Below are 18,112 nucleotides of genomic sequence, written 5' to 3'. Positions count from 1 at the left end.
GCGAAAAGCTATCGCTGTTTCGCTTTTTATTATGACGTGAAACAGGACGGCGATAGTTTCGCGCGCGATAAAAATGGCGTCGCGCGTGTCATGCTACGTGGCAAGAATCTATAGTCAAGGGCGTACACTGAGCTCCTCACCAAAGTGGTGAGGATGTAACCAGGACGAAGAAAGACTTATTTCGAAGGTATTCTAGAAACAGTTTAGTGCCGTGAGGTCCCCGGCACCTTAAGAAAAAAGAACAGCACCACTCCACCTATTTTCCATGGATGTCGTAAAAGGCGATAAAGGGAAAGGCTTATAAACTTAGGATTCTTGAACCTGTCACTACTTGAATCTCAATTCTATCATAATGCCAAACGGCTAAACTTGACCTATCAGTCTCTTCAAAACTGTTGGCTCTGTCTGCCCTGTAAGTGATAAAGACGTGACTATGTAATTTTGTGAATTCTCGCACCGTTACTTCTCCAAATGAATAATATAAAGTTATACTATCATCAAGTTTAATAAAAACACTCAGAGGAATAAGTTTCTTCGTTAAAAGCATTCTTCGAAACTAAAATATGTAGATTGGTAACAAAATTTTACTGCAAAATTTGACTTGTAGTTTTTGTGGTGTTATTAGTGAGAGTTTCGACCCATTGCAAAAAGTGAGATATTCAATTTATATTAAATTGTTTCAAAAGTTTGAAAATATTTCAAAGCAATATTTCAAGACATTTTAAACTTGCTTTTTTACATTGATTTATGCATCGGCCATTCTAATAAGAGAATTTCGGTTTTGATACACTTTTCCATATGAAATGTAAGTAATACGTACTTTTATATTTGTTTCCGTATAATATGAATGGTAAAAGACTTATAAAAACAATGGTAAAATAAATAAATATTAGGTTATTCTCCCGATATCATATGAGTGCAACAGATTTTTATGTCAATTATTTATGCCTATGAAGACCTAGACGAACGTATCTTGATCAAATTAAGGACGTCCTGGCAAAGGGTCAGGTCAAGTCAAGAGTACCCGAAACCGCCGAGCTTGCATGAAGAGTAACTGTTATTACTTACCTACTCGTAAATACTTAATTTCGTAAGTAATCCAATTCTCGAAGCCAAAAGAGTTAATTTCCAATGCAGCTTCGTACCACAAAACAAAGAACGTGAATTTTTCATTGGTTAAGCTTAAGCTACAATGTGAAACCTACAAATTACGTGGAGCATTTCTCAAACAGAGAATGACTGTAATTTGTTAAGTCTGTTAACCGGACTAGCTTGTGTTTTGTAGTTTAGACTCGTATAGGTAATGAACAATAAAGAAAAGGTGATAGTTATGCAAGTTATCAGATGTTTTTTAGATGTTTAATGATGTTTTTTTAAAGACTCGGGAATACGCATTCTTATTACGTGCATTAAACAATCATGATATAAATTTTGTATTTTCAGACTTTTCGAGACTGTTGACTCTGTCTAGTCTGTCCCCATAAGGGATAAAGATCTACTGTAAAAGTGGATAAAGAAATTAGTATCGATTCGTTTAAAAAATTATCTCATTTATCGACTCTAGCCCTAAAGCAAAAAGCAAGGAATCGCGCGAAGCCGTTTTTATCGCGCGATAAACTATCGCTGTTTCGCTTTTTTATATAACGTGAAATGGGACAGCAATCATTTTAAATAAATATATATGTATATAATTACGATATAACCGAAGTTGCGCGTGCCATGCTACGGAGCTAAAGGCTCTGTTACGATAGCATTTACCCCTAAATGTTATAAAATAATATCGCTGACGCATATTCACTGCATCAGCGACCTAGTTATTACTACACATTTGTTTTAGCATGATTTGATTGAGTCAGTCCGTTCTCGACATTCTTTCCATATACAATTTCATAATTTAATTTCTATTCTTTGTATTTTGTTCTCAAAATAAACAGTTTAATTATAAATTTCTTTTTTTAAAAGAGACATTTTTCGGACCCCGTAACAGTGGTGTCAGAAGTGGGATTGCTAGCGTGGAGCTCCCGGGAAATCCTGTTCAAAGGTTATAATCTTGTCTCTATCGACTCTTTCGGCTCTATCGATATATGCTCCGCTAGCAATCCATCGCGGGTGTTCCAAAATATTTGCTACGCATCTTTCGGACTCCGTGGCATAATTGGCGTGGCGTAATTAAAATACTGAAGAACGAAGACTACACGGTCTTATCGTCTCCAGTTTGGACAGTCCTGTATCCTGTTGCGACAGTAAGCCTTACTTAACTAAGTGAGCCTGCCAATAGACACACTATTCGTCAAGCGAGCTACCTTCAGCGCGTTCCCGAAGAGTGGTGATACGTGATCCTCATCGTCGTGACCTCAACAAGTTCCTGATGAAATCGTGTGTCCTGATAGCGGCATTGTGAGTAAAATTATTTTTTTTTTTTTGTTATTGCCAATAATATTTTTTTCTTTTTTTTTTTTTCCTGTGTTTTTGTTTTCCTTTTTATTTAACAATGTCTACTAAGTCTGAAGGAAACTCTGGCTGCATTTCCGAATTCCCAATCCAAGTATTATGTAACTTTATTAATTCTTATAAAGGCGAACGTGAAACACTCACTGCCTTTCTGACTAACTGTCAAAATGCGTTACAGTTAGCCAGTAACCCTCAGAAGGATTTGCTTTTAAAATATATAATTTCTAAGTTAGAAGGCAAAGCTCAGATCGCTTGCTCTAACAAAATATTTGAAAATTTTGATGAATTAAAAGGCTTTCTAAGACAAAATTTTGGCGAACGTAAACATTACAATCATTTACTCTTAGAGCTACAGTCTTGTAAACAACAACCTAATGAGACTGTTGCCCAATATGCGTTGCGTATCGAAAGTTGCCTCACGAGCTTGCAGTCAGAGATACACAACTCTGAAAGTTTGAAAAAAGAGATAGCTGGTCGCATTGCTATGACCGAAGACCTTGCTATGTACACTTTCACTTTAGGGCTTCAACCTGCCCTTAGTAACATTGTCAGGTGTCGTAATCCTAAAAATCTAAATTTAGCAATTAACCTAGCTATTGAAGAGGAAAAAATTTTGAACTTAAATAAATCATTTTCCAGTCATAGTAGTCATAGTAATATCCGTAATAAAACATGTAGATATTGCAACAAATCAGGTCACTCGGAATCGGAATGTTATACCAAAGCGAAACGTGATGCGCCTCGCGCTCAAGTTTCTCAAATTCCGGCACACGCTACAAATAATAACTTTCCGTCTACATCGAAATTTAATTCCACACCTATTGTGTGTAGATATTGTAAACACTTTGGCCACGATATTTCTCAATGTCGTAAAAGACAGTATAATAACTCTAGACAAAATAATTTTCGTCCAAATACTACATATCAGCAAAATTTCATTGATAACCGAGTAGAAATATCGGAGCCACAGTGCCATGAAGAAGTTGAAAATAACGATAATTTAAACTAAATCCTCGGTTTGCGTATTCATGCCGGCGTAAATCGGAAAAAGTAGGCATGTATCATACAAAATTAAATACTACTTCAAACTCAAAATCCGCTGTATCTAATCTATCGTTATCTTCTACTTCGGCAATTAAGCCCATTGGTAACGATCATCATAAAAGGTCGTCGCTGTTTTCTATTTCACACAGATGTGCCATTGGCAGTGACAATAACTCTTCGAAATCCTCTGAATCTAATACTAATTCCATCTCTAAGCCCACTGTATCTAATTCTATGTCCAAATCCTCTGTATCCACTGAATCTAACATTAATTTATGTCTAAGTCCCCTGTATCTACTAAATCTAATATAAATTATATTTCTAAACCTATTACAAGCTTTCCTATTTCCAAACAAAATGATCTTAATACTAACCCTCTCTCTACGACCCCTGAAAATTTATTTGACGAATTTTTAAATATCCCAGAAGACTGCCCAATGGTCTACGATATATCCCAGATCAACAAAACATTTCTCCCTTATATAGAAGTCTATACGTCTCATTCCGATAAACCTCTTAATCTTCTCGTAGACTCAGGTAGTTCAATATGCATGGTTAAAGAAACTAGTTTATCCAACCTTTCTAACATCGAACCTAGTGTAGTTAAGTTTAAAGGCATCAATGATATAAGTTCTCATTCCGAGACGAAAGGAAAAATTATGTTATCTCTGAAATTAAATGCTAATGTATCTTTCCCATTTTATTTCCATGTAGTTAACAATGTAAATCTTACTTATGATGGCATAATCGGCTCAAACTTCTTGTCATCTAACGGAGCAACCATATCATATAAGGAATCTAAATTATATTTCTCCTCCGAACCCGAATTGTATTTTAAACTCAAGACCACTGAACCTATTTACGTTATTCCTCCACGAACCGAAATGCTGGTCGAATGTTTTGTCACTAACCCTGAGTTAGAACAAGGTTTAATCCTTACTTCATTAATTAAAGAATATCCTAATTTATATTTCTCTAAATGTCTTACTAAGGTAAAACCAAATGGTAAAGTCACACTATCCGTTCTAAATACATCAGAAAATAAAGTAATACTTAGACCCGTTAAATTTACCTTAGAACCCGTTTCTTATATATTAGAGTGTCCTAAACAAGGAGTTGCAAAAGATATAGAGTTCGTAAACCACACAACTGAAATTCTTTCTGGTTTAGAACGAGAAAAATTAGTTCAGTCCGCGCTTCGTTGCGAACACATGAACGAAGAGGAAGAAAAATCTTTACGTAATCTTTGTTCCGAATTCCATGATATTTTTTATCTCGAAGGAGATCGTTTGTCTTTTGCAAAAACAATTCAACACGAAATCCGTACCACCACCGAAAGTCCCATCCATGTAAAAAGTTACCGTTTCCCTGAATGCCATAAAGAGGAAGTAAGCCGTCAGATTAAGAACATGTTAGATCAGGATATAATCTCACCCTCTGTTTCCCCGTGGTCTGCCCCTATTTGGGTAGTACCAAAAAAACAAGACGCCTCAGGAAAACCGAAGTGGCGCATTGTTATTGATTACCGTAAACTCAATGAAATTACTATAGGAGATGCTTACCCCATTCCAAATATAACCGACATCCTAGACCAGTTGGGTCATAGTAAATACTTCACAACCCTCGACTTAGCTTCTTCCTTTCATCAGGTCAGGATGCATAAATCTGATGCTGAGAAAACTGCTTTTAGTGTTCCGGGCGTTTCCGGTCAACCAGGACATTACCAATTTAACAGAATGCCCTTTGGGCTTCGTAACGCCCCTTCTACCTTTCAGAGGTTAATGAACGTCATACTTTCAGGATTACAAGGAATTCACTGTTTCACTTATATGGATGATATTGTAATTTTTAGCCATGACCTTGAATCTCACATCCAAAAATTAAAGCTCGTTTTCTCTAAATTACGAGAACACAACTTAAAACTTCAACCCGATAAGAGTGAATTTCTCAGAAAAGAAGTTCAATACCTAGGCCATATCATTTCTGATAAAGGAGTGAAACCCGATCCCAAGAAAGTTGAATGCGTTCAAAAATTTCCAATTCCCAAAAGTCCCCGTGATATTAAGTCTTTCCTAGGCCTAGTCGGTTATTATCGTAGATTCATCGAAAATTTCTCACATATCACTAAGCCCTTAACAAACCTTCTAAAAAAGGATGTTAAGTTCATCTGGCTATCCAAACAACAAAATGCATTCGATATTCTTAAAAACAAAATAACTACTGCACCGATTCTTCAATATCCAGACTTTACTAAGCCCTTCATACTTACCACTGATGCCTCTAATTACGCTGTTTCAGCCATCTTATCGCAAGGAGAAATTAATAAAGATCTCCCTATCGCTTTTGCTTCCCGAACTCTTAATAAAGCTGAAGGAAATTATTCGACAACTGAAAAAGAATGCCTTGCCATATTGTTTGGTACTAAAGTCTTCCGCCCATACCTCTACGGTCACAAATTCCAAATAGTAACAGACCACAGACCCTTGCAGTGGCTGTTTAATTGCAAAGATCCAAGTTCTAAGCTTGTCCGTTGGCGCCTTAAACTAGAGGAATATGATTACGAAATCATATACAAAAAAGGCAAGATGAACTGTAACGCCGACTCTCTTTCCCGCAACCCTGTCCTTGCTGTTGATCCCGAAATTCCCTCCGTATCACCTGAAACTTATGAAAAATACTTACAAATTAGTCAACAATCCAACACTATTTACGATACAATAATAGAAGAACATAACGAATCCTTACTCAAAACCAAATGTAAAATGATAACTTACCCCTCTGCCATTGATTTAGACGATTCCATTCCATACTGCTCTGAAATCATAGAACTATCTAAAAATGATGATGTAACCGACATACGCGACGTAGAACGCGAATTATACACTTTTTACAGTACCAAAAACGACAAACATGTGTATACCCATTTATTTTTACGAGTACATCATTATGATGAAATATCATATAAAAACATATTTAATATGCTCAGAGACTACAGAGATATGATAACCACCTGGTACTCTGAAGAAAAAGAATTTGCAATCTCAGATTTTAATGACCCATTTAATAAAATTTCCTTTCTTAAAATTTATAATATGCTATCTTTCCTATTCCATAACACAGGTGTCAAAATACACGTATATCACAATAACATATCTTTTCCCACACCTGTCGAAGTACCAAAAATACTCAAGGACCATCATGATTCTCCCTCCGCCGGACACCCCGGCATAACACGTATGTATGATCAACTTAAAACAATATACTGGTGGAAAAACATGCGCCAAGACATAGAAAACTATGTGAAAGCCTGCAAGTCATGTCAAATAAACAAACCATTGCGACAAACTAACAAAGCCCCTATGATTATTACCTCTACCGCTAATAAACCTTTAGAAAAAATATTTCTTGACGTAGTAGGACCACTACCTGAAACTACTTTCGACAAATACAAATTTATCTTAACATTCCAAGATGACTTAACCAAATATTCCCAGGCTTATCCCATGTTGACTTGCTCTGCCCAAGAAACCGCTCAACGGTTAGTTCATTTTATTTCTCACCTTGGCATTCCTAGAATTATTGTCACTGACCAAGGAACAAATTTCTGTTCCGATGTACTAAAACAATTAGAACGTCTTTTTGGCATAAAACATATATTCGCAGCCGCACACCATCCCCAAACTTGCGGGGCACTTGAACGAAGCCATTCGACCTTAAAAGAATACCTTAGATCGTATATTGAAGAAAATTCCCATACCTGGGACTTATACTTAAATACTGCAATGTTAGCTTATAACTCGAATGTCCATTCCACAACGGGCTACCCTCCACTTGAACTCTTATTGGGTTTTAAACCGTATATACCTCAATCCATAGATCGGCTCGAAAACAGTACATACACTGACTATATTCGAGCATTAAACCACAGGCTCTATTACAGCCGTCAAAAGGCTATAACAAATATTCAAAATTCAAAAGAAAGGTCGAAACGATATTACGATTCCCACTCTAAACCAATAACATATAGTGCGGGTGATATGGTTTACATAAGATGTCACCATAAACAAAATAAAGCTCTCTCACCCGTGTGGAAAGGCCCTTATAAAATAATAAAAATAAACGGTAATCACACCGTCACTGTAGTTATAAATAGAAGACACGTTCGTTATCATTATGATGAAATAAAACCCGCCTCCTAGTGTATGTCTCATTGTCCACAGATTTGCCGCGACAGTGAACGGGAGCACGTATATAACGCAGATAACCAGCAGTCCAGGAATTTATTTCGATCAATCTCTAGATGTTAAGTTTATCCACGATAGTTGGAATGTTGTAACGTACATCGACTTGTCTCATATTCAACCTCATTTAGATAACGTGGAATACCTATTTGAAAGAATTTCTAAATATTGTGTCTCTTCTCAGTCATCATCGAAAATCCAATCAGACTGTACTAACTCTCTTAATTCTCTAGAGTCCCAACATGCTAACAACGTAAAAAAGTTTTCTTCAATATCTTATTTAGTACAAGTGCAACAAACAAAACGTTCTAAACGCGGATTAGTTGATTTAGGAGGCTCGATATTAAAAACTTTCTTCGGAACATTAGATGCTAGTGACGCAATTATATACACCGACGCAATAAATCAAGTACAGTCGAGCGAAAAACAGTTAGCACATCTTATGCAAGATAATATCCACGTCATAAAATCAACAGTATTTACATTCAATAGTACAATGTCAAAAATAAAAGAAAACGAGAGTCGACTAAACCATAACTTAAACATCATAGAAAAAGCCTTTGAAACTCTCACAAATTCAAACGATAAATTAGAAATGAAGTCTCAATTATCTCTGCTACTTCATTCACTAGAAGGTATAATAATGTCTCTATCTTTCGATATCGATGACCTGAATAACGCAATATTATTTAGTAAAATGAATATTTTGCACCCGACTGTACTCAGTCCACAGCGACTTTATGAAGAACTTGAGCTATATAAAAACAATATACCTAAACATTCCGAGTTGCCAGTATCTTTGACTCTGCAAAACGTTCATGAGCTAATTAATGTATCTGATATCATATGTTATCTCCATGATAATAAGTTAATTATTGTAGTAAAAGTTCCTCTCGTTTTGCCTCAAACATATAATTTATTTCATTCTATCCCTTTACCTACCCCCTATAACAGCCAGACTCCTGATACTTATGTTCTAATTAATAGCAATAACTGTAGATAGATTATTTTACTCACAATTTGATGATGTTAAAGAGTGTAAAGTGATACAAAACCAGTGTTACGTATGTGCGTTAAAAAACGTTTACTCGTCTATAGCCAACCCAGTGTGTGAGACAGTACTGTTAACCGACGTAGTTCAAAAGTTACCCAAATCGTGCCAAACAAAACTCTTACACGGCTCTATAGACTTCTTCCAGAAGATAACTAACGACAGGTGGATCTTCGTGCAATCAGAACCGGGTAAAGGACATATAACGTGTGAAAAGCCTTATTCTAACGTAGACGAAATCTTGTTCGGAACTGGTATTTTACATCTACCCAAAACATGTCAAGCTTTTTATAAAACTTTATCTTTTAGTGCTACTGATACATTAACCTCTAACATATCTATTTCTATATCTAGTTATAATATTGTCAATGACGACTGTTGCGTCTCTAATAAGATAAACACTTCTATTTCTAAGCTACCGTTTGTAAAACTTAATGAAGTAAATAACCTTGATTCTCTGCTACAAGCTAGTTTACATCTAAATGAATTTGAGAAAGAACTGAATAAAGTCCAACAACCCACTCATTTAGAAAAGTATAGCACTCATTATATCTCACTGATTTATGTAATTACAACTATAATATTGTTATACCTATTATATAAAAGTAGAAAATACATATGTTCTCAAAGCTCGGGTTGTTGCATTAATATTTATAACCAATGTCATAATAAGAAAACCAAGAGAAGTGTTAAGTCAATAAAAGATATTTCACCTAGACCTGAGTATACCTCAGACTCATCAGATAAAGAATCTGTGAGATCTTTACCAATACCTACAAAAAGGAATATCTTAGATTAAGTAAATAAAAAAAAAAATACTTACTGATAACACTTCAATTATAGTTACTACTGATTTATTATATTACTTACTTAATAACTTTTATCGAATTTCTTATGCAAATTCTAATCTTAGACTTCATTAAGAGTGTATTAAAACTCATCCTATACTTTATCCTATATATATATATAAAAAAAAAAAGCTTATATAAAGTTATAAACCTTATTATTAAATTAATTGTAATGTAATATTAAATACTTAGAATAAATATACTTAAGTAGACTTAAGTCTGTATTTTGAAAGAATGTCATGAGCCTCTAATTGTAATCTCTCATCCCTTCAGGTGATGTTCGATCTTAACGGGGGGGGTGTTACGATAGCATTTACCCCTAAATGTTATAAAATAATATCGCTGACGCATATTCACTGCATCAGCGACCTAGTTATTACTACACATTTGTTTTAGCATGATTTGATTGAGTCAGTCCGTTCTCGACATTCTTTCCATATACAATTTCATAATTTAATTTCTATTCTTTGTATTTTGTTCTCAAAATAAACAGTTTAATTATAAATTTCTTTTTTTAAAAAGAGACATTTTTCGGACCCCGTAACAGCTCCTTTATGAAGGACTTTTAAATTGCTTCAAAAAACAAAGATAATTTTTCAAATTTCATCATCATGTGAATGAATCGTAAGAAATATACGACGCCCGGTTAGGCGTTATCTCAAGTGCCATGCGATCTTTGGATAATTGATGAAGGAACCGAAATCGGAAAGGTCTTTAACGAGATGGGTGACAGAGCAAGAAGATTGGGTTTAAGCAAGGATTTATCCAGTTTTTGTAGAAAATTAGATTTTTTTTATCTCTTATCTATTGAGATAAAACAGACATTAAATCACGCATATATCCCGAAGGCAAATTGTACTTTGTCTAACCGTCTGCCCAGAATAACTGATAGGGGAGTTATTTTGAACTGATATCCCAAACCGATGTACTCTTACATACATATAGACGTGACTATAAGTATATATATTTGACCTTGTCCTCTCTATACCCTTGAAATAGCTTTAAAACAACAAACAAACTAAACTGGAAGAAAACAACGGTGCAAACCCAATAAATAGAAGGATTTACACCTGCTTTTAGCGTAAACACTTTATGCAAATTATAATGGACTCTCTAGGTCATTTTAGTATCTAAATCTTGTCTTCTGCCTTTAGTCCCGGTCGCAAACTTATATCTCTAAAGAGGAACCCGGGGTGGAGGTGCCTTTGACCATGGATCCTGGATTGGGTGAGTCAGGTTTTTATTTGGTTAGTATTCAAACGAATGAACATAATTTTGAAAAGAGTCATTGGAACATCACCGAGGTGGGATTTGAACCTATGCCTTTCTGCGCATCGCGAATTTAAACCGGGCAGCTTACCGATTCGTCTATCGACGCTCTCATTACAGTATTTAAATATTTGTTTAGATGTCGAATAAGCGACCAAGGGATAGAGATTTATTAGTAAATGCTCTTTATCCACACTAATAAAAAGCATTAGATTTGTATGATTTTAACTATTAAAACTCAAAAACTACTGAACCAATTTTGATGAAATGTGGTAAACAGATAGAATAAACATTAATAAATAGGCCAAAAAGGAAAAATACTATATTTTTTTCTGCAATTTTCCCCGAAGCGTAGCCCCATATTAAAAACATGAAACAATTTAGTACAAACGGGGGCTTATTCCTCAGTGAGACCTCTTCCAGCCAACCAGATATTTAGAGGATCGCATACAAAATTGATGTTAGTGTAATTTATCTTATGAAAGCTTACCGTGTGGATCCCGGCACCTATAAAAAAATAATAGGACCACTCCATCTTGTTCCTATGGATGTCGTAAAAGACAACTAAGGGAAAGGCTTATAAACTTGGGATTCTTCATTTAGGCGATGGGCTAGCAACCTGTCACTATTTGAATCTCAATTCTATCATTAAGCCAAACAGCTGAACATGGCCTATCATTCTTTTGAAGACTGTTGGCTCTGTCTACCCCGGAAGGGATATAGACGCGGTTATGTGTATGTATCTATGTAAGCTTACAGATAATCTGATAGCGAAAAATAAACATAGTGTGTGACATTAACAGCTGCTACATTTCCCACGTCAAACGTAAAATTCAAGTAAGGGAAAGGTTTTACAAACATTTGAATTTCAATTTTATAAAATAAGGAAGGTATCCGCGGCTTTGTCTATCTCGTATAGGATGAGAAGGTGATATACTCGTATGTTGTGTAACTTGTAATTTTTTTCCCGATTTAAATGATATTTCTCCTCACCTCATAGGATGTTAAGTATGATTTGTCTCATTTATTTTATTTTATTTGACAGCAAATAGCTTGACATAAAACTGAAGCTAAGTATTATCTTTGTTACAGGTATGCGGAAGATAAAATAAACATCGCCTGGATTATTATACATGGTAATAATCTTTAATGAATTTCAATACAAAAATTAAGATGTGTGTAGTGTGGTACCCGGTACCAATTTAAAAAATAATACGATCATCTCTTTCCCATGAATATCGTAAAAGGCAACTAAGGGATAGGCTTATTAACTTGGGATTCTTCTTTTAGGCGATGGGCTTGCAACTTGACACTATTTAATCTCTTTTCTATAATTAAGCCTAACGACTGAACCTAGCCTATTAGTCTGTCATGACTGCTGGCTATGTCTTCCCCGTATGGGATATAAACGTGAATTATATGAATGAAAAAATTAAGATGAAAATAAAATACATTTCGACTGCTCGGTGAAAGAGATACAAATTTTCATTAAGCGTAATGAATGAACATAAATAATTCTATTAATAATCATCAAAGCCTCAAATTGAAAACATCACTAAATAATCTCAATTCGATCGACTGATTGAAGCGGCTCATTATTCATCGCAGTTAATTATTTAAGATAATTAGATGTGAGGCGTGAATGTTACACTCTTGACTTTTATTCGACGAGGCAATTCGACTAAAAGGTCCACTGTATGTTGAGCTCTTGACGAAGAGTTAGCTATGAATAGATGGGACAAGTGTTTCATGTGCAGATGAGGCTGAAAGTGATTATTTAAACACTAGAGGCCGCCCGCGACTTCGTCCGCATGGAAACCCTATCAATCCCGCGGGAACTCTGGGATAAAAAGTAGCCTATGTGTTATTCTGGGTCTTCAGCTACCTACATACCAAATTTCATGGTAATCGGTTCAGTAGTTTTTGCGTGAAAGAGTAACAAACATCCATACATCCATACAAACTTTCGCCTTTATAATAGTAGTAGGATTGTTGTTTGTTGTGATTTTATTTAATTTGGATAAAATTGTAGCATAGTTTGCATATCATATATTAAGTATCAAATATTTTTTTTTCTATTTAGCCACGATAATTTAGTTTAACGATTGATGAATGTGTTGAAAACATTTAAACTGTTTAATCATACGTACATAATGTCATAATTTTTAATTCTTACAGAGTATTCAAATTGGATAGACAGGGTAAAACAAAGCAAAGACAGTGAGTGTATGGCTTTATAATGGAATTAACATTCAGATATTGAAAGGTTTTTAGCCCATTGCCTTAAAGAAAAATCCCTTGTTTTTAGATCAAACAGTCTTTACAATTTTGAATTTTTAATTTATCAAAACCAACAACAGTTTATATTAATGTATTAAAGTGCTTCTTCTATCTACATCAGTACATAACCCTATGGCACATCTAGAAATTTCAGCGTCTTTATCATCAATGTACCCTCATTACGAGGCTGTCTTACAGAGTGGAGTTAGAAGGAGATGGATGAGATCGGACATTCCCTCTCCCGCAGACTAAGTACAATGTGCCGCGTTTTCTTTTCATGTTTTTTACTCTGCTGTAAGCTGATAAGCGGCTCTTATTTACTTTGTTACTTACGTCCAATTCGCTTCCTTTTATAAGAAAAAGCTCGCGATGTAGGAGATCAAAATGTTGCATGTTCGTATAATGTTGCCATAGATAATTATATATAAAAAAAGTCTATGTTATCTGACTTTGTAAGCGGAATAATTATAAACAGTGGGGGTTTATATCTGATACTAAATTAATGCAAGTGTGGCGCCTCTCCTAAACAATGGAGAAACAGTTTTCCTGCCCTCTATACCTCAACACCATCACTAGGGATACACTGCACACCATCACTTGAGATACGCTGCAGTGCAGTATTTTAATTTGAATTTTGAATCTGATGAAAGTCACTAATGAGGCTGTAAAAATGTCAAAATTTTAAAGTGGTAATAATTAACTATCGTTGGACTTATGGACACAAGGGTTTATCGACACAATAAACCGAGGTGGTATGCGGGTAGTAGATATATTGGAAAAATTAAGTAAATTTTTTTCTCTCCGGAAAATGTGATCAATGTGAAAAAGGGTCATTATTTTCCAGGGATTACTAACACCACCATTAGAAGTAAAGCCCTACATTTAGAAATGTAAAAGTGCTGTTTTTATTTTTTAAGATGGCTACGGATAAAATCCTGAATATCCAGCGTTATTTACAGTTTAATTAAAAGCTCGTTAGCCGGCCGCCACGGTAATTACGCAGTCTAATCGTCTCGAAAGAAGTTGGGTGTTTAGTCTACGCAGATAATATTGGATTGCCAGTTGTTGTTTATATATAAACATACAAACATGTAATCATACATACATACATAATATCACGTATCTTGATCAAATTAAGCACGTCCTGGTAAAGGGTCAGGTCAAGAGTACCCGAAACCGAGCTTGCATGAAGAGAGTTATGAATGTGGATGAAGCGATGAAAGTATGCAGAGATCGTGGCAAGTGGAAAGATGTAGTCTCTGCCTACCCCTCCAGAAAAGAGGCGTGATTTTATGTAATCATGACTATATCAAATGCGGGTTAGACATATCCGATAATCTTGAATAGGTATATTGGAAGACCACCTACAAAACTGTATGGCTTAATGATAGAATTGAGATTCAAATGTCACTGTTTGGTTGGTTAACTGGTTGCTATCCCGTCGCTTACAAGAAGAATCCCAAGTTTATACAAAATACCTGCATTAAAATTAGATGCAGTCGAGTCCAACCTACGATTTACAATATGAGCATATATTGAAATACCACCACTTATAAAGGTATTTAAATAAAAATATTATATGATTTGAAATTTTCGTACAAAAAAAAATTGTATAACCAATCATTCAGCAACAGCTGCGGCAAAAGTATTGGAAATTCCATTACACAGGTCTTAAAAAGGGGATTTCCATCTCACTGAAATAGGTTGAAAATTTTGTCATGATGTACCTAATAGACTTTAAGTTCTTGCAGAGTTCCGAGTTATTGGAGTGTGAAAAATTAAAGCCAATGAGATTAAACTGGAGGGTCACACGTGACAAAAGGTGCTCGGGTCAAAAATATCATCGCTCAGACAAAATTAGACTCTTAAACGTTCACGGCAATGGTTAAATTCAATTGGAATAAACGCATTACTTTGTTTTGCGGCGCACCAAAAATTTTCACAAAAGGGAGAAATTAACAAACAATTTGTATTTTTGTTAAAATGTTCAGAAGTTGAATTAATTTGGGAACGTGTCACAACTTTTTAACCTTATTTTGCATAATTAAACGACGAGTTTTTTGACATTGTGTTTGCGTGTGGAATGTTAATTATATTTTTAAGATAGCTAAAAGAATAAAAATTAAGAAGAATAAAGAAAAACTTCAGAGTAACCATAGAGTGAGCTGCATAGTAAAATACTATACTTAGATGATCTTTTCATTATGATGCATTAGCAGTTTTAGAAATAAGGCTATAACTAAAAAGAGGTGGATGGATAGAATGAAGCAAAAGCGCACGAGTAGAAAAATAGTGCCTAGTGAAAGAAACGAAGTATATTTCATTCTTTACGTCGACCCCACGACTATGGGAGCGAAAAAAAAATATCTCTGAAACTGAATAAACTGATAAAAATCTTAAAAACTTTGCCAAATCATTTCCTTGAAAAAAACAGGTGCTAATAAAATCGACGGCAATTCCTCATACTTACTACTTTTTAAACAAATCTTCAACCAGCTTAAGATATTCGTCGGTTTCACCCTTTCAAGAAAAACAGCAGTGCTTTCAACATTGTTGAGATAATTTTTATGGGGAACACAGAGATGAAAGAGTCATTGCTATATTAAAAACATTCTTTAGCAACGATTTTCACTAGACATTTTATCGTTTCCGTCAGCGAGTTGTCACATAAACATACAATGTTTTCTGTATTAATCCACATACGACTTAGTTTGCAAACAAGATGGATTATAACATGAACTGAACAAGGTTTCGTTGAATGAACGATGGATTATTCATACGTATATTATAAAATTGCAACTGACCGATGTCTGTACTAGAATATATTGCTTAAACACCGATAAGATCTTTGTATGTATGACCAAGAGCCGTGTGGTTCCCGGCACCAATAAAAAGAAGAATAGGACCACTCCGTCTCTTTCCCATGGATGTCGTAGAAGGCGACTAAGGGATAGGCTTACAAACTTGGGATTCTTTTTTAGACAACAGGCTAGCAACCTGTCACTATTTGAATCTCAATTCTATCATTAAGCCAAATAGCTGAACGTGGCCTTTCAGTCTTTTCAAGACTGTTGGCACTGTCTACCCCGTAAGGGATATAGACGTGATGATATGTATGTATGTATGACCAATAGAATAGATCTCCAGAGCGGCAGTGGTCGAATCGGTAAGGTGTCTGTTTAGAATGCGTGTGGCGCAAAAAGGCACAGATTCGAATCCCACCTCGGCCATGTACCAATGACTAAACTTTTCGAAGTTATTTGCATTAGGTTGAATACTAACCGATGCTGTTACGGTGAGAAAAAACATCGTGAGGAAACCTGCAAATTGAACTAGATAATCATGATCGATCCAATACGGGTTAGGTTCCCCTGTAAAAGGTTGGTCGGAGACGGGAGTCGCTTCGTGTAAAAATCTGACTCACCCTATACAGGATCCATAGTCAAAGGCATACCCCAGGCTCCTCTCCAGAGTGATGAGGATGCAACCTGGACTAAAGTCAGGTGGAAAATAATAATAGAATAGATCTTCAGAATTTCTGTCTGTGCGTTTGTACCCGTATCCTGCGAAAACTATTACTTCGATTTACAAAGCGCTTATCAATAATTTGAAATTGTTGTTCTAGACAATAATTACGTCATAGAAATCGTCAAAATCTGTTGACGATGTATTTTCTTCAAGATTTAAACCTCACGATCTTACAGTACCAAAGCTAGCCCCTGTTCCTCGGTATTTCCTAATTTCATGCTTCCTTCGGCTTGAGAATATAATGGGACAATTTCTTATTCGCCCCTCTGTGCTTTTTTCTGTGCCAAAATAAGTCGTGTTGTAAACGTCATTGCTTTAAATTATAGGTATTACAATATTGCCACTATTTATTTATACCCTGAAACATGGGTTTATGCAAGGATACGTTGTTACAAACATACATACATTCATATATGTAGGTAACTTCTTTAGCCTAATATAGGCTACATTCAGCTGTAATTGAGATTCAAATAGTGACAGGTTGGCCCATCGCCCAAAAGAGAATCCCGGGTTTGTTAGCCTATCCCGTAGTCGCATTTTACTACATACGGGAAAGAGATTGTGTGTTCCTATTACTTTTTGTATTGGTACCGTAAACAACAAGGGACGTTATATCGCTTATATACGAGTATATATGCTTTTAATTGCAAACGTGCGTTACTGATAAAAATCATGCGAATCCTGCCTAAAACCTATTACCTAGAATACCTTTTACCTACACTTGCTGATGATATTGGTGCTAAAAAGATAACAAAATAAGATTAGAAGCCTTTGAAACTAAAATATTAATTGCCCTGTACCTATTTGTGAAATTAAAATAAATAAAAAAAAATCTATCCACATTGCCTGCAAAATTGCTTGTGCAAATTTTACGATTATCGTAATTCGTGTGACTGTTCGACTATTTCAATCTCAATTCCATCCTCAAGCCTAAAAGTTGAAGGTGGTGGCCTATCAGTCTTTTCAAGACTGTTGACTCTGTCTACCCCGCAAGGAATATAGACGTTATCATATGTATGAATGTTATTAGCGTAAAATGGCTAAGACACACACACTATTCTTGTTACATTGGTATAGATTTATTACAAAAATATACCGCTACATTGTCGAACTTTGAAAAGTTTCGCCTTGAAAGCTGCAACTCGGTTAGAATGCTATAAACGAAGTAGTTATCTCTTCCACGAGACACAGTTACCACTCGTGTCTACGAAACAGCTTTAGTTGAATGAAAATATAATTTAGTGTAGCGTTTTATTGTGAGTCGTAGCGGTAACGTCAATTTCTTTATTTTAAAGCACGATTTCTTAGGTAAGATCTACCTAAGAAATCGTGCTATGAAATTAAGAAGTCTTATGAAACCTTTATGCAACCATTTTGTTTACTTTTTTTTTTGTTATATC

General features: G+C 35.2%; 1 pseudogene; it reads left to right on the top strand.

Moving 5' to 3' along the window:
• Positions 1–1,962: 1,962 nt before the first annotated feature.
• LOC132902006 (uncharacterized) lies at positions 1,963–10,134 on the top strand (annotated as a pseudogene).
• Positions 10,135–18,112: the final 7,978 nt, after the last annotated feature.

Source organism: Amyelois transitella, chromosome 2 (genome assembly GCF_032362555.1).
Source record: "Amyelois transitella isolate CPQ chromosome 2, ilAmyTran1.1, whole genome shotgun sequence".
In the NCBI taxonomy this organism is placed as follows: domain Eukaryota; kingdom Metazoa; phylum Arthropoda; class Insecta; order Lepidoptera; family Pyralidae; genus Amyelois; species Amyelois transitella.
Note: the sequence above shows the minus strand (reverse complement) of the source record. Positions and strands in the feature narration are given on the sequence as shown.